The 23,715-nt window shown below is 41.7% G+C and overlaps 1 protein-coding gene across 1 annotated transcript in view; it reads left to right on the top strand.

The window, feature by feature from the left end:
- LOC122800230 (dynein axonemal heavy chain 17-like) overlaps positions 1 to 23,715 on the top strand; it is a 1,294,569-nt gene that overhangs the window by 834,241 nt on the left and 436,613 nt on the right. The gene's annotated exons all lie outside the window — the stretch shown is intronic.

The raw sequence follows: 23,715 nt of genomic DNA, 5'->3' as shown, positions 1-23,715 counted from the left end.
TACAGTACATTTAAGTAAGACCTATAGGTTTTCTGGGTCATAGAGGGAGCCTACAGCTTGCATGAATATGGTATGGGACTTTGTTTATAGTAATCTGAATGCAGAAGAGCTCAAGCGAGTCATACTGTTTGACGAGTTTTGAGGTGTGTTTGTTTTAGATGAAAATTGAGACACCTCCACTGTTTGCTCTTCCCTATGCAGCAACTGGTCTAAATGTATGGAAGGCATTACAGCCCTGCACTGCTAGGATGCTCTCCGCTGCTTTAAACCATGTCTCAATAACTGCACAGAAGTCTACATTCTCCAGGGTGTGGAGATTTTGCAGGGAGGGAAGTTTATTGTTTAGACTCCTGACATTGAGCAGTAACACCTTCAGATTTTCTGGGGTTGTTTTTTATGTCAGAAAGTTGAACAGGTTGGCAATGTAACCATCTCAGGTGTAGTTTTAGCTACATTTTCCATTGTGCTTTTTATTTCTTCCCTATACTTTCCTTCTTGCTTCCTTTTCTCAAGTCTTCTTTTTCTTCTGGGATATTCCCATTAAATCTCAGTAACCTGCAGTCCTTTTTCGGGGTGCTTTACTCTTTTTTATTCATTGGTTACTGGAGCTTCATAAAGTCACTGTCACATAGCACAGTGCCATACTTGGCTTTTGTTACATCAAATATCATGAATTTCTGTCTGTTTTAGTTCATTACTGTGTATGAGTTTGTAAATCATGATTTATGACCCTTTGTTTTCATTAAGTATATATCAGTTTTTCACAGGTTAAAGCTGATATTGAAAAGTTGGTCTGATGATATCTAGTTGGTGGACAAAAGTATTTGTTACATATAAAACTGCATTATTCCAATAAATAAGTCTGCTCTAGTTTATTTCATTCATTCTTCTTTTCTTAAGTAAAAGCCAATACCAAGGGGCTCTGGCTGACTACGTCTGCTAATAAGTTCAAGGTAGCAGAAGTCTTTGAATCCTCAAAATATCTCAGCCATCCTGCAGAAAGATTTGTCCCAACTAAATAATTGCTGCTAAAATTATGGACTGAAATTACATGCCAGAAATACATTATTGTATCTTTGTGGAATTCATCTATCCCAGGAATCTGCCACATTAACAATACGCCACTAACAGTAGACCCAGTTGTTTGGGAATTGGGAACTTATGTGGACAATGATATAACTTTTATTTTTAATAACCTCATTGAATTATCACTTAAGACATGAACAAAATACATTTATATAAAAGAAAACAAACCATATTAGCACGTTCCCAGTTGCAAACAGCATACATCATATGGTTTACCTTTAAAATATCGAAAGGATATAGTCGAATGTGCACACCACCAAAACGTTTCTGAGAAACCCATACTGCCGAAACTTCAGGAAGTCGACAAAACATCAAACGTCGACATTTCCAACCACGCCACACCTACAAACAAGTGCAAACATGGGTCTAAAAGGGGGTGAGATTTTGCAGTTCAGAATATCAGCGTTCAAGGTTTTGAGAAGGCACAGTTCAGAGTTCACAGAAGCAGTTTTAATGTTGTGACCATCAACATTTTGAAGGTAAACCACATCACATATATTCTTATGTATAATTATCATCAAGCCAACATTACATAAATTGCTCAGTTCCTGCATTCCCTTAAACCTAAGTGGAACCAGGAGCAGTACAACTTCGCCTAGTTTGTGTTCAAAAGATTAGTTATTCCCTTAAACCTCTCACATCCTCCAAAACATTATGCATTGTTCCCACAGTTTCTATGTTTTCCTTTGTAATTTGTTCCTACCCTTTTTAAAGATCCCACTTCCCACCTCTTTTCTCTCTGTTACAATATTCAGTACTTCAGATATAGTTGGTGTAAACTTTGATTTCCATTTTCTATACATTGTTTTTTGTCAGCCACCAGAATTAAAATTAGCAAAGCCTTACTGTGTCTGGGCAGTTCAGATCCTGTGTCCCCGCTCAAAAAAAATCACTTTCTTAGTTACAGCCATTTGCTCACCCAATATTTCTGACAAGTACTCTGCAGGGAATTTCTAAAGTCTGCCAACTCATTGCACTCCCAAAACACAAGTTCCCAGTTATCTTTTTCTTCCCAATCACACTTGCAACATTTGTCATCTACCCAAGGAAAATTTATTTAGAGTCAGCTTGGGGGGTATAAAAATACATATGCAAACACGTCCAAGCAAAAATGCTAAATATTACAGACTTTATTGAATATTTGGGAGCCATATATATGTCATCCCATTGTTTCCTTGTGAATTGCACATCTAGTCTGTCTTCCCAATCTTTCCTAAATTCCTCTGATCAATTCCTATAGTTATTGTGCAGTATGTTACATGCCCTGCTAATTATCCCTTTTTTTAACAGCAGCATCTGCTCTAGATTCAACTAAAAACTCTACTAGAGCAGGTCTTTTACTTAGGATGCCCGTATCCTTTTCTCTTTGCCTGTACTCTATCAGTTCCTGACTAGCCTGCAGTCCAAATATATTCTTGGCCTCTTCGAGTCTGTTACCTTACCTTCTATAGTTATTTGCTCACAATACATTGTTTATTTGCCAGGTTTCTTCAGTAAATTCCAGCTCCCTCTTGCCTATTGTCTGTACCCCTAAATACAGTTATCCCTACTGGAAAAATCTCCTTTTTCCATTCTTGTGTTGTCTTAGTTCTTAGAATACTTTCTGCTACTTTATGAATATAATATTCTGTATGGTCATTCTTATTTTTGTGTATCTGCATCCAAACTTACTCTCTAATTATCTGTTGAACTTCCCCCTGCTTCATCATCATCGTTTTCCAATTGGAATTATAGCTTTCTGCTTTTGTTATTTATACAAGCTTTAACTGTGTAGCTCTAAAATATCTCTTCAAATCAGGTAATCCTAAACCACGTTGTTCTGTTAGAAGGATCAATTTATCCCACTTGACCATTGCCCTCTTCCCTTCCAAGATAAAATCCTTCAACTTTTTTTAATCGCTGTCCATAGCTGCTCCTCTAGTTGATAAAAATATGCCTGATCTGTACATAAAGCTAAAGGGACTAAAACTATTTTCACTGCTTGAATCTTGTTATCCATATCCACAAACAAGAGTTTCCAGTTTCAGTTTTTTAATCATCTTTTTTAGTCTCTTCCCACATATCCTTAGCTGCCATAACAGATTCCTTTTTAATCCATACTCCTACATACTTCGTTTTATTGTGTCCCCATAATTTGGGTATTGCTGAACCAATTCATATATGGTTACATAGTTTACAGCTATAGCCTTTGTTTTATCTTTGTTCATTTTATACTATGAAAAGACTTGAAACTTTCTCAAAATATTGTACAACACTAAGGTGTCCTTTTCTGGTTTTATTAGGTACAAAAATAATACTGTCTGCAAATAAAGCCTAGTTTTCTTCACTGCCGTATCAATCATATCCTTGAATTTCTGAGTCCCTAACTTTCTTTGCCAATGGTTCTAAATATAACACAAATAACAAAGGGGAAATAGATCACCCTTGCCTGATTCCTCTGTTCAGACAAAACTTATCAGAGGGGAACTCTCCCACTTTAATTTTTGCCTCCATTCCCTCATATATCCTCCTAATTAACCTTATTATTTTATCAAGGAATGCAAATGCTTCGATTACCCTAATCATAAAAGTACAGCTTACTCTGTTGAATGCTTTGTCTGCATCAAGACTCACAAACAACAGTGATATTTTCTTATATTCTTCCCTTACAATCATCTCTTTTCTATTAATGCTGTCAAATGTTTGCTTCTCCTCCACAAAACTACATTGATCCGTATCTATTAATTTTGGCAACACCTGCAATTTTTGTAGCTATTATAGACATAAACACTTTATCATCATGGTTTAAAATTGAAATGGATGTATGTGAAACTGGGTCTGATGGGTCTTTACTGCCTTTATGTGTTATAGCTACTAAAGCTTTCTTCCAGGATGTTGGTGCTTCTCCTCTTTTTAAAATATTTTTAAACAAAACCTTCAACAACATTATTACTTTCTTCCCTTCTAACTTCCATACTTTCACAGGAATACCGTCTATTTCTGTAGACTTTCCTGCCCATTGATTATATGTCACTATTTTTCTCTCATCTCCTGCTATCTTAACTGTTAATTGTTGAACCACATCTACCTTTAACCTTGGCATACTTAAGTCTTCCTTAAATATTCCAATTTATGCTCTTGATATCTACGTCTCTGCTTTATACAAATTTTCATAAAATTTCTGAAGTATCTCTAGTACATCTACAGGATATTTATTTTATTTTATTTATTTATTATTTTATTTTACATTTGATAACCAGGAAAGTCCGACTGGACTAGCAGTTCTTTTTCAGCAGAGGCCTGGGGAGAAAAGCTCCATAGTTATATGCAGTCTTAGAACAACATAAGAACAGACATTAGCGTTGAATACATTCAGACATGCATACATTTGTTGAAATAGCCTTAGAGCAATATTCTAACAGATAGTATCATATAATATGTTAAGACATGTATACAGTTGTTGAATAAGGTAAAACATGTACACTTATGAAATTGTATATATAAGATAAGAATGAGGGTATACAATGCTTCTTAAAAGGCTTGAAAAGTAAAATCAAGTAGTGTAGAAGAATTACAGATAACAGTAGTACACACTTTCTTTCTTAGTTAACATTACTGACGGGACTTCTGGATTATTATATGTCTTTGGATCATTGGCCACTTGTTCTTTTGTTGTGGAGCATGGGCATAGCCATTTAATAGTAAGGATGGTTTTAAGTGAGCTTTTAAACTGAGTTATGGAGGTTTTACTTGTAAGGCTATTGGGTATGGAATCCCATGCTTTTGCTATATAGGTGGAGTACAGAGAGGCTTTTTGGTCTTCTAGTAGTTGTTTGTTGTTGGAGTGTAGAACTCTTTTATTGGTGTATGGTTTGAGTATACTATTTAGGGCTGAGGTTTTATCTGGGTTGTGTAGTATTTTGTGGGTTTAGGTAAGTTGGTTGTACAGTAGGAGATGGAGAAATTCAAGCCATTGTAATTATTTTAGGGCTATACAATGATGAGATTTATAGGGTAAATTGGTGGCAAACCTAGCAATTTTGTTGTAGCATGCTTCTAATTTAATGCTGTCTGTTTTTCTTAGATTAGTTAGAATAAGGGAGCCATATGTGAGAGTAGAGAGTAAGTGTGTCCTAGTGATGGTTTCTTTGGCTGATTTTGTCAGAAAGGATTTGTTCCTGTGTAGGGTCACTAGTTTATTGTGAACTTTTTTATGGTGTGAGCAATATGGATGTCGAATATCAGGTTACAGTCTATTTCTATACCAAGTAATTTGGTATGACTGACTGGTGTGATAGTGGTATTGTTTTTTGATAGTATATTGAAATGAGTAGATGGAGGCCTGTATTTAGTGAGGTTGAATAGTAATAGTTTTGTTTTATTGGGGTTTAGGATTAGTTGGTGCTCAGATAGCCAGGATTTGACTGATAGGAAGGATGATTGTGTGAGTTTGTGTAATTCTGGGATAGATGTGGTATTATTTTTATTTATTTTATTTTATTTTACATTTGTTGACCGGGATAGTCCGACTGGATGCATGTCCATTTTCTGCGGAGGCCCGGGAAGAAAAGCTCCAAGGGTAAGCAGATACAGCATTACATATTACAAACAGACTATTTACAGTGATTACATAAGTAAGCAAGTTAAACAAGTTCCACAGGTTAGAGTTAAACCCGAGCGTAAGTCAGGATTAAATTAAATTACACAGTAAACTGGTTAACAGATTTTTACACATTCTAGAGAGAGTTAGCCAGGCTTGATACATTGACATAGCCAGTTAAGTGCCAAATGTTGTTTGAGTCTAGTTTTAAATTGACCTAAGGTAGAAAGTAAGGTAATATCAGCTGGAAGAGAGTTCCAGGGTCTACTTACAGAGTTTGCAAAGAGAGAGTCACCAGCTGTGTTATTAATTTTGCTAGTCTGAATTAGTAGTTTGTTAGAGGATCAAAGCAGTCTAGGATTGTTATGGGGGGGGTGATAATATTTTTAAGTGCAGGAGTATTGTCTGGATTATAGAGGATGTTATAGGCCATAATCAGTTGGTTATACTGGATTAGGCTGGGTAGTTCAAGCCACCCAAGCTGATTTAGATTGATGCAATGATGTGTCCTAAAAGGCAGCCCAGTGGCAAACCTGGCAATGTGGTTGTAGCAAATTGAGAGTTTGTTAAAGACAGTCTTGTTTAAATTCGAGAGTAGAGGGGATGCATACAGAAGGGTTGAAGGAAGGTGAGAGCGAGCTATGGCTATTTTAGCTGGAGGGGTTAGGAAGGCTTTTATTCTGTAAAGTGACCCTATTTTTTTATTGATGGTTTTGATAGTTTGGTTAACATGTAGGCCGAATTTTAGATTATTATCTATGATGACACCTAAGAGTTTTGTAGAGGGGTCAGGGGAGATTATTGTGCCATCATTTGAATTTATGGTAAAGGTGAAAGCGGTAGACCTACATTTTGGTGAAAATAACAGCATTTTAGTTTTTTTGAGATTTAGGATCAGACGATGTTCAGAAAGCCAGTTTTCTATTGTATTAAAGGTGGTCTGGGTAGCTGACCATAACTCTATTGGAGATGTGGCCGAGCAAATCAGAGTAGAGTCATCAGCATATTGGATACAGCTGACTTTTGGGATGACAGTATAAAGGTCGTTAATGAAGCTGGAGAACAGCAATGGCCCTAGTATAGAGCCTTGTGGTACTCCAAGGGTGTTAGGTAGAAGATTAGAGAGTTTGTTCTGCCAGAGGACAGCCTGCTGTTGACCATTCAGGTAGGATTGAAACCATTGAAGGGCTCTAGTATCTAGACAGAATGTTTGCAGGGTGTGGATTAAAAGTTGGAGATCAACCATATCGAATGCCTTGGAAAGATCCAAGAAGAAGGCTGAGGATATATAATTATTGTTGTGATTATGGTTTATGGTGTTGGCAAAGGCTAGGAGGGCTGAAGTAGTGCTGTGATGAGGAAGGAAGCCATGCTGAGTGTCTGCCATAAGGTGATTCTGGATTAGGTGGTGCATGATTTGTCTATGAATACATTTTTCCATAATCTTTGCAAGTGGAGAGAGTATAGCTATTGGCCTATAATTGGAGAATTCAGTAGAGCTGCCTCCTTTGTGAAGTGGGATTACATAGGATATTTTCCAGATGGTGTGAATTTTAGCTTCTACTATGGTTCGATTGATTAGTATTGAGTAAGCAATAGCATCAGCTGATTTTTGTAGGTACTCGGCAGGGAGTTAATCAGCAGAAAGTGAAGTGGGTTTTAATTTTTTGATCAAGGTACGGATAAGTGAAGTGGTGACTGGCTGGAAGCTGAACACGAGTAGGTTTTTAGGGGTGGTACTTTCAGGACCAGGGGAGCTAGGAGGTAGTTGGCTAGCTAGGGCTTGAATTGTCTCAGTAAAGAATCGGTTAAAACTGTCAGAAACATCTTCAGGGGTTTTATCAATAGTAGCAGCAGGGATTGGGGTTGAAGTTTGTCCAGGATGTAGTAGATTATTTAAACCTGCCCAAAACTTCTGAGGGTTATTTTGATTTACTGTCTGTAAATTACAGTAGTATTGTTTTTTGTCTTGTAAAATGGATTTTTTAGTTTTGTTCCTGGATTGCCTGTATTTAATGTGATCTTGGGGGTCTTTAGAAGAATGCCATAAAGCCCATGCTTTGTTTCTAAGGGCAATTTTGAGTTTAGACTCTTTAGAAAGCCATGGCACAGTTTTTGCCTTTGTTCTCTTTGAACGAACAGGTGCATGCAAATCAAGGATTTCAAGTTATTTGTTAAAGTATGCTACTGCTTCCTCTAAGGGGAGGTGTTTTAGCATAGACCAATTACATGAGTTTAGTTCTTGCTGGAATTTGGCAGGGTCAAATTTTTTATTGTTTCTAACCTTTCTGAGTAAGCGTTGTTGGGAATTAATGGCTTTGTGGTTAATTACATATGTGAGAAGGTGATCACTTAGGCCATCAGGGAGGGTACCAGAGGTGTACAGTTGGGGGTGACTATTTATGAGTACCCAGTCAAGTATGCTTTATTTTTGGTTGGGTTTACCTATCCTGGTAGGGGTGGATATGATTTGTGTAAATGCATGCAGGTTAATATGGGTGGTTGGGGATTCTGAGGAACAGGTGCCCCAGTCTATGTTAAAGTCTCCAAGTAGTAGGGTTTCTTGGGGGTAGTGACATGATAGCCAGTGCAGGATATCTTCAAGTGTAGATATATTGTTACCTGGGGGAATGTACATACAGATGATATTAATGCATTTATTTTTATTAAGTTGCAATTTGGTGGCAAGAATCTCTGAGTTATTAATCTGAGGTGGTTGTATTACATCTATGGTGACAGTCAACTCAGATTTATAGAATACAGCTACCCCACCCCCCTTCCTGGAAGCACGATCCAGCTTGTGTATGTTGTACCCAGGTGGTAACACTTCATTGTCTGTAGTGTTAGGTTTTAACCAGGTTTCAGATAAACAGAGAATCTCAGGGGAGTGGACATCCAGAAGTGCATGCAATTCATGTACCTTGTTATTAATGCTTCTAATATTGAGATGACAGGCTAGGAGAGAGTTAGTTGGCCTATTAATTGTAGGTTTGCAGCTTAGATTGCAAGAAGAGGGGGTATGTGTATCTGAAGTGGGTGGGCCAGGGTTGGGGTGAATATCACCACCAAGTATTAGGTTAAGTCTATACTTGGTGATGAACTTCAGGAATTTGTTTATTAGTTTGTGGTAGTTTTTGGATCTAGAGCTTATGTGCCTGGGGTTGAGATGTTGATAGACTGAACAAGATGTTGGATAGGACCTGGTACTGTAAGTATATAGGTAAAAAACTTTCTTACACTGTGAAGGACACCAACGAGGAAGAGAAAAGGCAAACACTACTGAAAACTCCTGATGTCCACCACGGCAGTAAAACTTAATAATAAAATCAAAACTTTAATAAAAAGAATATAACATAAAACAAGCAGTCCTCAGTCTTCCGATAAGCCCTTTCGGCAAATAAGCCTTCCTCAGATCGTGGTTTGCAACAAGGGCGTGTCACAGAACTAAATGAGGAATGGCTGTGATGCCTTATAAATACAAAAGCTGAACAGTCCTTTTTACACAATCTGAGGAAGGCTTATTTGCCGAAAGCGCTTATCGGAAGACTGAGGACTGCTTGTTTTATGTTATATTCTTTTTATTAAAGTTTTGATTTTATTATCAAGTTTTACTGCCATGGTGAACATCAGGAGTTTTCAGTAGTGGTACTGTAAGTATGGTTGAAGGTGGGAGGATTTACAGCTGGGGTGATAATATGGCCTTTCGGGACCTGAAATCCCGTGAGAAACTGGTTTTCATACAAGGTAAGGAGGTATGGTGCAAACAAGAGGGGTAGTAAAGAGGAGTATATCATTATTTGTGATTCAGCTAGTGAGTTAAGGAACTGTTTTACCTGGCAATGCAACACCAGAAGATAGACTGGTGAGGTAAAGGTACTGGAAGGGGGATGGGAAAATGCCAGATGAAAGCTAATAGGTGCTATTAAAATGTAGGTAGAAGAATGGGGATGGGAGGACTTATCCCAGATGAAAGCAAATAGGATCTAGAAAGTGGGGGAGTGGCTGTAGTACTTTAAATTTAGAGGTACTGGGGGTGGGAGAAAATTGGGGGCAGTAAGGGGAGTGAAGAGAGCCTGAGCGTAGCAAGGGCGAGCATAGTGGGGCTATTGTAGTTTACAAGATTTCCTAAGGTGTCCTAAAGCTATAAGGCAAGTATTATTGCTCTTAATGTAAGAGTCAGTTTACTTAAGTTACAGGGGAAGGAGGCAAACACTCAAGTAGAAAAAAGAGCCCTATGGCTGACCAAAATGGTGACCTGCTTAATTACACAGCACTGTAAGTGAAAGTTTAACAAATGCTTTTTGTGTGCAACCTACTCTGCTTAAATGCTGAGAGAAACTGATTTTGTTATGGTGACCAATTGCAGTCCTGTAGACTCCGTTTTGTAGGTAAATTTAGAGTTCAACTAGGAAAAGAGAAAAGCAGAGACTCTAGGGTAAGCATGAAGGCAACAACAGACAGTTATTTTATAATACATTCAGAAAGTTTTTTGGGGGGGGGGGTAAAGTAGCACACTTCAGAATGAACTAAGATTTATAGCTAAGAAACCTAAGCAAGAGAGCAATGCAGTAAATAAACACTTGCCAGATTTTAAAGATATACCAGAAAAACTAAATCAATTATTCACAATTGTACAACTGGAAAATTGCCAGTAAAAGCACTTCAGTTATAGCTAGCCCAAGTTATTCAGGTCATAAAAGCACTTCTTCAATGTGTGTGTGCAATTTAAACATTAAAAACACATGTAGCAAGTAGGAGCTCTGATTATACACTTTCTCTAGGTACAGGTTCAGTTTAAACACAAATATTACCACAGAAATTCAGTAAAGTCACTAGTTACTTATAGAGCCTCTGCAAAAATTAGAGCAGTCTGTGCAGAATCAGAATTTAGCAGCAGGTCATTCAGTTACACAAATCAGTAAAAGATCCATACAATGAAGAAACTTATACTAAGTCACACCAGGTCAGCCATGGGGGGAAGAGAGATTTGAAAATTATGCCTGTACTGAATTGTAGCAGTTTAACCTGTTTGAGGAAAGAGGGGGTGGGGAAAAGAGAAGGCAATAGGAGTGGTTACAGGGAATACCCTGATTGACTCAAGACACCACACCAGAGGTAAGTTGAATGTAAGGGCCTAAAATCTGCACTCAGTACTTTAATGTTATTTGCACTCAGCACTTTAATTTTAATGTTACTTGCACTCAGCACTGTAATTTCACTTATGTTTAGCAGGAAAGACAGACCAACAGTATACAATTTGGGGAATTTTTACAAGGGTTACTTGTTCAAATGTCAGACTATTGCAGTTTACAAGGTTTCCTAAGGTGTCCTAAAGCTATAAGGTAAGTATTGTAGCTCTTAATGTAAGAGTCAGTTTACTTAAGTTACAGGGGAAGGAGGCAAACACTCAAGTAGAAAAAAGAGCCCTATGGCTGACCAAAATGGTGACCTGCTTAATTACACAGCACTGTAAGTGAACGCTTAACAAATGCTTTTTGTGTGCAACCTACTCTGCTTAAATGCTGAGAGAAACTGATTTTGTTATGGTGACCAATTGCAGTCCTGTAGACTCCATTTTGTAGGTAAATGTAGAGTTCAATCTACTTAAATGCTGAGAGAAACTGATTTTGTTATGGTGACCAATTACAGTCCTGTAGACTCTGTTTTGTAGGTAAATGTAGAGTATGTAAGCATTACATATACAGCAAGTGTGGAGTCATCTGCATATTGTATTACTGTGGTATAGGGTGTGGAGGTGTGGAGGTTATTAGTGAAGATAGTGAATAGTAGTGGCCTAAGGATGGAGCCTTGGGGCACACCTAGTCTTACTGGGAGTAGTGGAGAAATGTCTAATTGCCATTGTACTGCCTGTTGTCTTCCTGAGAGTAGCTTCTGAACCAAACAATTGTGGACTTGGATAGGTTTAGGGTAGAGAGAACATTGATAAGTTTATCATGAGAAACTGTATCGAATGCCTTTGAGAGGTATGGGAATAGCGCTGATACTAGCTTACCATTGTTTCTATGTGTATTTACTGTTCCTGTGAATGATAAGAGAGCAGGGGTGGTGCTGTGGGAAGGACAGAAACTGTGTTGTATTTTTGTAATTATATTATGGGAAGTGAGGTGGTCCATAATTTGCCTATGAATACATCTTTCCAGAATTTTTGAGAGGGGCGATACAATAGCGATGGGGTGATAGGAGGTACCACCCTTATGGGGAGGAATAACATAGAGAATTTTCCATATATCAGGGACTGATTTTTCAATTATTGACCGGTTAATAAGAATTGTCACAGGGTAAGCTATGGCCTCTGCAGCTATTTTCAGAAAGTCAGATGGGAGTTTATCTGCTGCTAGTGTGGTGGGTTTTAGTTTTTTTAGCAATCTTTTAGTTGTATCTACACTGATTGGTTGCAGAGAGAAGTTAGTGTTGTTTTTTGTCTATGTTTTGGATGTGGAGAGGTTGTGATTTAGTAAGGGCAAGAATTGATTCAGCAAGGTACCTATTGAACTGGGTTGCTATGCTGTTATTATTAGTTACGGTGGTGGGTGGGGGAGTCCTAACTTTGCCAGGTAATAGAATGTTGTTGATGGCAGACCAGAATTTTTGAGGGTTATTTAAGTGTTTTTGCTGTATGTTATGGTAGTATCTTACTTTGTCTAGTTTAACTTATTTTTTTTTTACTTTGTTTCTGAGTTCCAGATAAGCTGTTTTTAGGGTTTGGGAGCCTGTTTAGTGCCAGTCATTCCACTTTTTATCTCTAAATTTCTTTAGGGAACCTAGTCTCTTTAGTAAGCCAGAGTGCATAGTTAGCTTTAACCCTAATTGTTCTTGCTGGGGCAAATGAGTTTAGGATGTTTAGGAAAACATTATTGAAATAATTAACAGCATCATTAAGATGCAGGTTTTTGAGTGGGGCCCTGTTACATGTTTTTAGGACTGAGCTGTCTTGGTTAAATTTAAAATTGTTTTTGTTTCTTTTCAGACTAAAGGTTGTAGGTTTGGATTGAATGGAGCGGTGTTTAATCATAAAGGTTGGTGGTGGTCGCTTAATGTATCTGGTAAGCAACCTGCTTGGTAAGGGTGGGGTCTGTTTGTGAGGATCCAGTCTAGTGTTGATTCTTGCTTGGAAGATTTATCAATTCTGTTTGGAGAGTAGATAATTTGAGTGAAACCATATAGGTTTATCTGGTTGGTGGGATTATTTGAGGAACAAGTTAACCAGTCTTTGTCAAAGTCTCCCATGATGATTGTTTCATGTGAGAAGGAATTGTTGGACCAGTTTAGAAGATTTTCTACAGTAGGGATGTTATTTCCTGGTGGGATATAGCATCCGATAATATTAATAACCTTTCTGTCATTTTATTTTTAGTCTGGTCAGAATGATTTTAGCATTGTCAAAGGTGGGGGTGGATACTTCTAGAGTTTCTAGATTGGTTATCTGGTTATTTTTCTTATAGGCTCCCTGTGTTTGGCAACAGCAGTTTATACTTTCTCTTGCCTAAGTTGTTGTGCTAAAAGTTTTTGTGCTTTGGAGTGACTAACAGCAATCTTTCTAAACGTATGCATGTTATCTAGATACTCTCTTATTTTTTCTTTAGCACTCTGCACTTGCATTTCTTTTTGTTCTATGAGATTCCTCTTAATCTGCAATACTTTAACCTTTGTCATCCCTTCTAAACAATTCTGGTTACTTCTTAACTATATTTATTTTTCTTTTGTTTCTACCCTATTTTTAAACTCCACTTTCATTTTAGACCATTCAATAGCTATAACTTATATTTTCATTAATAACTCTTGAATAATTAACACTACCCATTCATTAAATTCCTCTCTTTTTAACAGGTAAGTGGGAAATCACCAGTGTCTCATTTCTGCTTCATTGTCCTGCATTTTTATTTTAGTTATTATTGGCACATAATCTCAAATAGCTATTGGATATGTGTCAAAGCTTTCAATTAAATACATATATTTCAATGAAATATAATTTCTTGTCTAGTCTAGCTCAGTTATTGTACCTTGGGGAATAATATGCAAATTCTTTCCTGGTTCCTACTACATAATTCATGTCTTCCATACCAAATATTTTCATAAATTTAAATTTCTTAAAAATATATACCCCCAGAACCCATTAACTGAAAACAATTACATAAAAATATGTGCATTTCAAAATAATGAAGTTTAACCCTCCTGATAAATAATTGTACCAAACTGACAGCTTCACACACAGGCATTACCTAACCTAAAATTAAGGTTGTCCATGATATGGCGCATGTTACAGCTTGTGTTCTTACTTATACTACTGCTGTCTTATCCTGTATTATCTTTATTCCCTTCTCAGATGTGAAAAACAACATGTATACTTTCAGAAAACATTAACTTTTAGCCTTAAAGGGTTCATTGGCTATTTTTAAATAAAACTCAAATCTGATGTTGTCCTCTTCGTTCTTCCTCACAGATGGGTCACAGATCTGATCCTTGGATCCAACTCAGCTGCATTTACACAGACTTGGATCTGAGTCTCAAGCTCGCCCCTCTACCCATAGTGCTTTACCCTCTACCCAACCTCCTCAGATCTTGTATGTCGCCAGCAGTGACAGATGTGGTTCTCCTCAGTCTGGAGTTGAGAGCAAATGTTCAAACTCTTTCAACTAAACTTTTCCTATTTTTTTACTTCTAATACTTTCTATCTCTGCTTTTCCTCCCCCACCCTTAGTTTATGTAGGCGTCAGGGTTAGCTTTATTAGTATTCCCTTTTTTCTCTGCCAGCTCCCTTTTTGAGTATTGCATTCTTTTCTCTTCCTTTCCTTTTTACTACTGCCTTTATAAAAAAAGTTTCCTTTGGTGTTGTAGTTTACATAGAAGTGGTTGGTTGTCAACAGTAGTTCCTTTCTGTTTAGTGGTTATAGATGTATTGCGATTTTGAGGGTAACAATGTCAGACAAGCCTACAGGGTTTAAATGTTGCTCAGAATGTGGGACACAAAATTCCACATTCTGATGTGCACAGCAGATGTGTGTATTGTTTAGAGACAGAACATCTCAGGTTAACTTGTCATATTTGTGAGGGGTTTAACGCTAGAGCAATCACTGATCACAAAAACAAGCTGATTCTTAAGGGCCTGTTACCTGCTTCAGATACTTCCTCTCCAGGTGCTCAAAACCCCTCCAAGAGTATGGTGGAGTCCACTGATCCCCAGAAGAGCTCTCAAAAGCCCCCCATAGCTTCATTGGAGCCTCCTGCTAAACTGTCCAAATATTCGGATCCAACATCATCAGATTCAAGACCTATTTCTGCACTGATGGATTTGAGGCATGCCTTGGATATGACTGATTCTTCAGCAGTGAGGTCCTCTCCTAGGTCTTCTACATCTACCTCAGTTCCAAAGCCCTCAGATCCAAGAGCTTGGAGCCAGTCCCTGGAGTTTACCATTAGGTCGGTATCCCCTATGGTACCTTCCAAGATACTTCAAATCCTGAGCAGACATGCCTGACCATGGTCTGTGACTTCCTCAACATCTTCTAGGAGCCTTCTAGAAATTGATGTGGGCAGAATGATAAGGAAGAGCCCAAAGACTCAGATCCAGATGGAGGTATTGCCCACTCCTTCCCCTTTGCGATCTGTGAGTGCTCCTGTTGCAGTACAGTCTCCTTCTCCAGTCTGACTATTGGTATTGGAGTCCCAGGATCTTAGCCACCCAGGAGAGTCAGTGTCGGATCAGAGGAAGCTTTTTTCCTTGATTCCAACAGTTTCCTTGACCACCTCTGCTTTAATGTCATAAGATCAGAGTGGGTCTTGGATCCGAGATGTCATCATCATCTGATCCAGGGGGATGGGTTTGGCTCTGACTCTGTTAGAAACATCCCTTCCTCTCGGCTCTTCATCACTTGACAGCTTGGGTCCAATCCTGCTCAGGAGACACAGATCCAGGGGTCCTGCATTTTCTTCCTCAGTTGCTTTGGCTCCTGGGGAGTTGGGGAGGGATTCTCCAGGTCTGTCTACATTCCAGATTGTGGAGAACATTTTCTCTTCTCACAGAGAACTGACCTCCTCGAGCTATGATCCTCCCCATCATCGCTCTTTGGATCCAAGAATTGAGTCTATCATGCCTGTCCAGAGTCAGCCTGCTCCAAGGAGTCTTTCCTTGGAGGAAGCTCCCTCTTCTTCTGAGATCTCCCAGGAGCACCCTACAAAGGAGGTTCCTTGTAAGTAGGCAAGCAAGAGGAGGCACATAGACTCCCTGTTTGAGTCCCTCACTGAGGACTTGGACTTTAACAAAGGAGAACTATATCCAAGATTGCCAATGGAAGACGTCTCCTTTGGAGACATTTTAGAGATTCTGAGGCAAAGAGCTGGTTGTTCAGCTCAAACTCTTTCTCTGGAGGAGTCTCTGTTTTTGGCAGGTTTCAAGGCAGGCCAATCTTCTTCTTGGCTGACACCCTCGGTGGATGAACTTGTGAATCTAGTGGCCCACCAGGCATGGAAGGAACCAGACATGATTGAAGAAATATCCAAATGGCTGGATAAATTTTGTCACCGCCCCCAAGAACTATCCCCATTGGAATAAGAGTATACCAGCAGATGCCATGGTTGTGGTAGCAGCAACCAAAAAGGAGTTGGCTGAGCAGAGCTCCTCTGTCCAGCCACTGAACAATGAGTTCAGAGTGATGGACAGGTTTGGTAAGCGTATTTACACCGCAGCCACCTTCTCGCTGAAAGCATTGAACTATATGGCACACTCTACTAGACCGCAGAGAGATCTGGTCAAGGAACTTTCTGACTCTCTAGCTGAAACCATGTTGGTGGAAGACTTCAAGAAAGTATCTCCCCGACTGGCAGCTCTTTCTTCCTGTCCAATTCTTTCATGAGGCTTATCTCCCATGGTACAAAGGACGCCTCACAGTTAGCAGGCTCAGGCATTGTGATTAGAAGGCTTGCCTGGATGAGGCCTTGTGATTTCACAGACCCCGTCAAGGTGTCCTTTGTCAATGCCTCTTTTGATGGATCTTCTTTGTTTGGGCCATCAGTCAAAGAGACCCTAACCTGCAGTGAACAGGAAGGGAAGACCCTGTCTACCATCGGGGACAGGTTTCCTACCTCTCACCATACCTTTTTGAGAAATCAGCAAAATGGTAGAAAAGCTTGGTTCCATAAGTCCCAAATCTTCCTCCAGAGGCTAGGGGCAGATTTCAATGGGAAATGCTGCCCCAGAGGCATCGGGTGCTCTGTAGGGTCAGGGCTTCAGAGAACTTTTCTCTGACCAGTCCTATCAGCACTCCTGAAGCTCTGCCCAACTGCTGTACTCTGGAGGCAGTTAGGAATCATTTTTCCATGCACCTGGGAGCCTGGACCAAACTCACAAAAAATGCCTGGGTGCTCCACATAATATACAGAGGATACTACATCCCCTTTTCCATGTCACCCCCAGAAAAGCGAACAAAGGCCCCTGATGTTCCACCCAGTCAGAGGGAGTGTGCAGTAGTAAAGGTTCAAAAGCTGCTGCAAAAAAGAGCCATCCAAGAGGTCCCAACCTAACAGAAAGGATCCTGAACTTACTCCCATTTCTTTTTCATGCCAAAGAAAACCAGAGACCTGAGACCCATTCTGGATATAAGCAATCTAAACTTGTATGTAAAAAAGTCAAAGTTCCAGATGGTTATGCTTCAGCTCATCCTACCACTGTTGCTGAAGGATGATTAGATGTGCTCGATAGACTTACAGGGCATGTACTATCACATCAAAATAGACAGATGCTCTGGATTTTATTTGCACTTCAGGCTGGGAGCCAGTCATTACCATTTCAGAGCTCTGTCCTTTGGACTCACCACAGCCCCCAGGGTGTTTACCAAATGCATGGCAGTAGTCGCAGCTCACCTGAGACTGCAAGGATTCCAAGTATTTCCATACTTGTACGACTGGCTTCTAACTGCCCCAAACAGGCATCAACTCATTCAAGCCAGGGATTATTTGTTCCACATATCCCAGTCATTGGGCATCACCATAACCTTGCAAAGTCAAATCCATTGCCATTACAGCAATTGGAGTTTATTGGAGCCCTTCTGGACACGTCGGATCAGATAGCATTGATGTTAAGTTGTCAATCTCGCCTTCATTCTTGCTGGATGGGTTCGGAGTCGAACCTCGGCTCTGACTCGGCCTATTACTAAAGCTCGAGAGCTAGTTTTACCGGCTCGAGGCTATCCTATGTCCCATAATGCTAGGCGTGATATACCCAGATCTCGTTTGCCGCTTCAGCTACGAGGTTGCGTCTTTTTGCCGGCTCCAGGTTGTATTAATATTTTTCTTGTTTTTAGTCAGCTTTTTTGGGTTAAAATCTTAGCGATAGTGTTTTATAGTTACTACCCTTTAGAGCCCTTTTTAAGATTCCCTCTTAGGTAGTTTTTGATACAGTTTTTCCCCTCACCTAATAGTTAGGCCCTTGGCCAAAACTCTTCCATACTTTTTTGTTTGTAGACTAGTTAAATTGTATTAATAAGTGTGGGGTTTTTTTTTGTTTATTTCTTGGTCTGTTACAACCTTTTTGTGTGTGTGTTTGGCTGATTGTGACTAGACCTCCCAGAGTCGTCATCCGTGTTTCAGGATGTCGAACGACACCAAGGTCTCGGGCTTCAAGAAGTGTGACTCGTGCTGTCAGAAGATGTCTCTGACAGATGGTCACACTTCTTGTGTATATTGCTTGGGCCCTCTGCACCTGCAGGACTCTTGTTCTGTCTGCCATGCATTCAGTCCAAGAGTCCTGCAGGAACGCAGAAACAAACTTATTTTGAGAGGCTTGTTAAAGTCTGAAGGTTCCCCGGCTAAGCCTTCGTCGGGTAAACCTTCCAAGTCCGCCAAACCGTCGGCTCCATGTTCGGAGCCGTCGCCGAGCAGTGCTACTACTACCACTGCATCGGTTCCAGCCGGAACCGATGATTCGAGGCCTCAGTCGATTCCGACTCTGCTGTCGGAGCCGTCTTCGAGCAAGAATCGTTCCAGGTCCCATTCCTCTCGGTCTTCCAGGCTGTCGGACCATGACCTCGAGAGGGTGGTTAGCAGACTACTTAAGTCGCAGGCACTGGCCCAAATGTTGCATAGCCCTCCTCATCAGGCAGTGGCTTTCACTACTCCCTCTTCGATTCCTCCTCCGACTCCTGTGAGTTCGGAGCCGGAGATCGTAGGGGGTCGGGACCGTTGGAACGTCGGAGCTAATACCACTCCTTTTGGTTCCCTCATCAGCTCCAAACTCTTCCTTGGTTCCATCCTTGGAGGGATCCGGGTGCCGGGACTCTCTCATCGGCTCCGAGGAGGCGAGTGGCATCGAACCCTTGTCCGACCCCTTTCTCCCTCTCGGAGCTTCGGCGCAGGTGAGTTCGGCCCCGACATCAGCCTCGGAGCCGTCCCTCTCGGTGCCGGGAGGAGTCCTTGTCTCTTCGGAGCGGGGTCCCCCTTCCCTGCCTGATAGGGGTGCCTTTGAGGACATGGGGAGTGTGCTGGCCCCTGTGCCTGCTTCACGGTTGGCTCCTTCGGCTCCTCCCTCTATGGTGCCTGCTTCAGTCTCTACCCGCTCTCCCGATCCCGAGCGTGGAGAACCGACGCTACAGGTAGCCCCATTGGGTGTATCCTCCTCTTCCGATGCCTCCCCTGATCCTTCAGGGGAGCCCCCTCGAAAGAGAAAATGCAAGAGGAAGCATGTAGACTCCCCTGAGTCAGTCACATCGGACACTGACCGGTCCCCAAGGTCCCCCTCTGAGAATGGATGTCTCATTTTCTGACATCCTGGAGATTCTTAAGCAGAGGGGAAACTGGTCTGCCCTTAACCCTTCTGAGGATGAGTCGGTGTACCTGGATGCGTTCGGTTCTCGCCCTTCCACCTCCTGGGTGTCTCCGCCTTTCGACCCGCTCATAGATGTCGTGGCTCGAAAGGCGCGGACGGCTCCGGATACTATGGAGCCAACTCCCCGGAGGCCTACAAAATTTATTACAGCCCCTTCTGACAAGCAGTTTCTAACTAAGGGCGTCCCTGTTGATGCCATGGTGGTGGTGGCGGCCACTAAAAAGGATTTGTCTGACACTTCAGTACCTGTCCATCCTCCTAATAAGGAATCTAGGACTATGGACAGGTATGGCAAGCAGATGTTTTCCTCAGCGACCTTTGCTATGCGGTTGCTGAATTATTTGTGCCATTTCACCCGTCTCCAGAGAGACCTTCTCAAGGAACTGGGTGATACCTTACAGGACCCATCAGCTGCGGGGTCTCAGGAAAAGATCAACTCCCAGCTGGGGACCCTAAACTCTATTGTCAACTCCTCCATGCGGCTCATTTCCTATGCAGCCGATGGAGCGAGTAGGGCTACAGGTACGGGCGTTGCTCTAAGGAGACACGCCGGGATGCGGCTTTGCAATTTTGCTGATCCCTTCAAGGCGTCCTTCACTAACACCCCTTTTGATGGTTCTGCCTTGTTTGGACCTCAAGTGAAGGATACATTGACCAGGTGCGAGCAGGAAGGCAAGACTCTCTCTGCCATAGGAGTCCATTTTTCTACCCCTTCTAGACCATACCCTAAGGGTCAGAAAGGTGGGAAAATGTGGTTCCGCAAACCTCAGGGAGTACTGCCTGACGCACGTGGTGAGCTTCCCTCCAGAGGCCGAGGAGGGAACAATAATAGATGCCGCCCGAGGGGCAGGGGGGGGTCCGCAGAATCAGGGTAGCAGAGAATCCTTCTCTGACAAACCCTTCCAGCACCCCTGAGGAGCTGCCCGGCTGTCCACCTTCAGAGGCAGTCGGGGGAAGACTATCACTGTACCCAGAAGACTGGCATTCCCTCATGCAAGACAATTGGGTACGGTCGATCATATCCGAGGGTTACAAAATTCCCTTTATTCAGACCCCACAACCGCCAAAAGGGCCCCTTCCAGACGTTCCACCCGGTCTGAGGGATCAAGCAGCACTAGAAATTTCAAAGCTGCTAGAAAAAAGAGCCATCCAGCCAATCCCAGCAGACCAGCAAGGATCCGGAGACTACTCCAAGTTCTTTTTGGTACCAAAAAAAACAGGGGACTGGAGACCTATTTTGGATCTCAGAAGGCTGAACAAGTCTGTTCAAAGAACGAAATTCTGGATGGTCACGCTTCAGTCCATTCTACCCTTCCTGGGTCAGGACAATTGGATGTGCTCTATAGACCTTCAGGATGTGTACTATCATATCAAAATGAACAGGCACTATAGGAGGTTTCTCCGCTTCCGGCTGGGAGCCAGTCACTACCAATTCAGAGCCCTGCCCTTTGGCCTCATCACAGCCCCCAGGGTGTTTACCAAATGCATGGCAGTGGTTGCGGCTCACCTGAGATGAAAAGGATTTCAGGTGTTTCCATACTTAGATGACTGGCTCCTTACTGCCACCACCAAGCGTCAGCTACTCCATTCCAGAGATTATACTCTCCAAATTTGCAACGAGCTAGGTATCTCTATAAACTCTGAAAAGTCTGCCTTGTCACCTTGTCAGTCTATTACCTTCATAGGCGCCGTTTTAAACACTGTGGAACTGTCCGCAAAACTGCCTGTACAAAGGATTTCAGACATTCAAGGTCATGTTCAAATCCTACTACAAGAGAGCAGAATCCAGGCCAGATTCGTACTAAAAACCCTAGGTCTCATGGCAGCAGCTATCACATTACTCCCCCTAGCTCATTTTCACATGCGGATCCTGCAATGGATGCTGTTTTCCCAGTGGTCCTTTCAAAAGCTTCCAATGTCACACAGCATTCTAATTACTCAGTCATGCAAAAGACACCTTTCGTGGTGGATGGTCTCCCCTGAGGTTCTTCAGGGCAGACCCTTTGTCCTTCCTCCTCCTGTGGCTACTGTGACAACAGATGCCTCCCTGATCGGGTGGGGGGGGGGGGCATTTTCAGGGCAGGACAGTCCAGGGCACATGGCAGCCTTTCGAAAGCCACCTGCACATAAATGTCTTGGAAATGAGAGTGGTACTTTTAGCATTGCAGGCCCTTTAAGACTCTCTACCCACTGGGACTATTGCAATTCAGACAGACAATATGTCTGTAGTGTGGTACATCAACAAGCAGGGCGGAACCAGGTCCTATCCCCTATGTCGAGAAGCACTCAGACTGTGGCAGTGCGCGATCTCTTCTCAACGGTTTCTGGTAGCAATGCATATCCCCGAGAAGTCCAACGTCATAGCGGACAGGCTGAGCAGAGCCATTCTCATGCCCCATGAGTGGTGTCTCAACCAGCTAGTAGTGGAAAAAATCTTAAGGAGGTGGGGTCAGCCTTGCTGCGATCTTTTTGCAACCCCTCAAAACAGTAAGTGCCCAGACTTCTTCACCCTCTTCCCTCTCCCAGGTCTTCTCCCCAGAGACACTCTAGTCCATGATTGGTCCCGGGGTGTTCTGTATGCTTTTCCCCCTTTTCCCTTAATTACTCAGCTAATCCAGAAGGCAACTGTTTTGAGATCCAGAATGATCCTTGTTGCCCTTTACTGGCCTTGACAAATTTGGTTTCTGTTCCTGCAACGTCATCTACTAGATCAGCCCTGGCATCTGGACCCAGCGCCAGATCTTCTGACACATCAGTCAGGCGGGCTGCATCAGTCTCTCCAATCTCTCAACCTCACAGCTTGGTTGCTCCACTTCCAACCCTAGCCAGGCTTCCCTCAATCTCTCATTCAGTTTGTGACATCATCCTCACTTCGCACAAGTCTTCTACCAGAAAGACTTATGCTAGCAAATGGAAGCGTTTCTCTGTTTGGGCAGGGGAGAAACAAATTGACCCTTTTACAGCCCCTGTCCATACAGTCTTAGAGTTTCTGGCAGAACTTTTTCAAATGGGATCTTCTTCAGCCACCATCAGAGTTCAGTTGGCAGTCATTGCGAATTTTCACGTTGGATTGTCAGAGACCAGCATTATGTCACACAAACTTTGTAAAGCCTTTCTAAAAGGAACCCACTTACTTAGGCCCCCGATAAAAGATCCTCCCCCACCATGGGACCTAAATTTGGTGCTGTCATCTTTAATTCTCCCTCCCTTTGAACCTGTGGCTTCCTGTTGATTAAAGTTGCTCTCTTGGAAAACTCTGTTTTTAGTAGCTATCACTTCAGCGAGAAGGGTATCACAGCTTCAAGCCCTTTGTGTTCGCCCTCCTTACCTTGTTTTTCATAAAGACAGAGTGTCACTTAGGACTAATCCGTTCTTTTTACCCAAAGTACTCTCTGAAAAAAATCTGAATCAGACCATCGATCTTCCTGTTTTCTTCCCACTTTATACCAATAGGTCTGAATGGAAGTTACATTGTCTAGACGTTCACCGTCAATTACGCTTCTGCCTAGATAGAACCAAGCAGATGAGGAAATCAGAACAGCTCTTCCTGTCTTACACGGAAGGGAAATAAGGCCTGCCAGTTTCCAAAGTAACCTTGTCCAGGTGGGTGACCTCTGTTATCATACTGATTTACCAATTGAGGCATAAAGAGCTCCCTATTAAGCCCAGAGCTCATTCAACCAGAGCATTAGCTTCTTCAGTAGCCTTTCAGGCAAGATTGCCAATGGATTCCATTTATGCAGCGGCCACATGGGCCTCTCCTCATACCTTCCTTTCTCATTACAAGCTGGACATGACCTCTAGAAGTAGGGCTGATTTTGGTTCCACTGTACTCAAGAGTTTGCTCCATTGAGCCACCCAGGACTAAGATGCTAGGGACGCTGTCCCATCCAGCAGGAATGAAGGCGAGATTGACAACTTAACATTGAGAAGTTATGTACTTACCATAACGTTCCATGTTAGTTGTCTTCTTCTCGCCTTCTTTCTTGCGTCCCACCCTCCATCCCCCTAGCCTGGCAAGACCGAGAGTAGCTTCTGAGATGTGTTATCATGAGAGTTATCTCCTTAGCTAACTCTTTCCTTTTCTTGGTAACTCTTATAAGAGTTTTTTATACCTAGATGTATAGAGGTGTATATATATATATATATATATATATATATATATATATATATATATTCTCTGTCATGGTGGGGACATGTATGCCATAGTGTT

This window comes from Protopterus annectens, chromosome 4.part0 (assembly GCF_019279795.1).
Source record: "Protopterus annectens isolate FY-2018-M chromosome 4.part0, PAN1.0, whole genome shotgun sequence".
NCBI classification, from domain to species: Eukaryota; Metazoa; Chordata; order Ceratodontiformes; family Protopteridae; genus Protopterus; species Protopterus annectens.
Note: the sequence above shows the minus strand (reverse complement) of the source record. Positions and strands in the feature narration are given on the sequence as shown.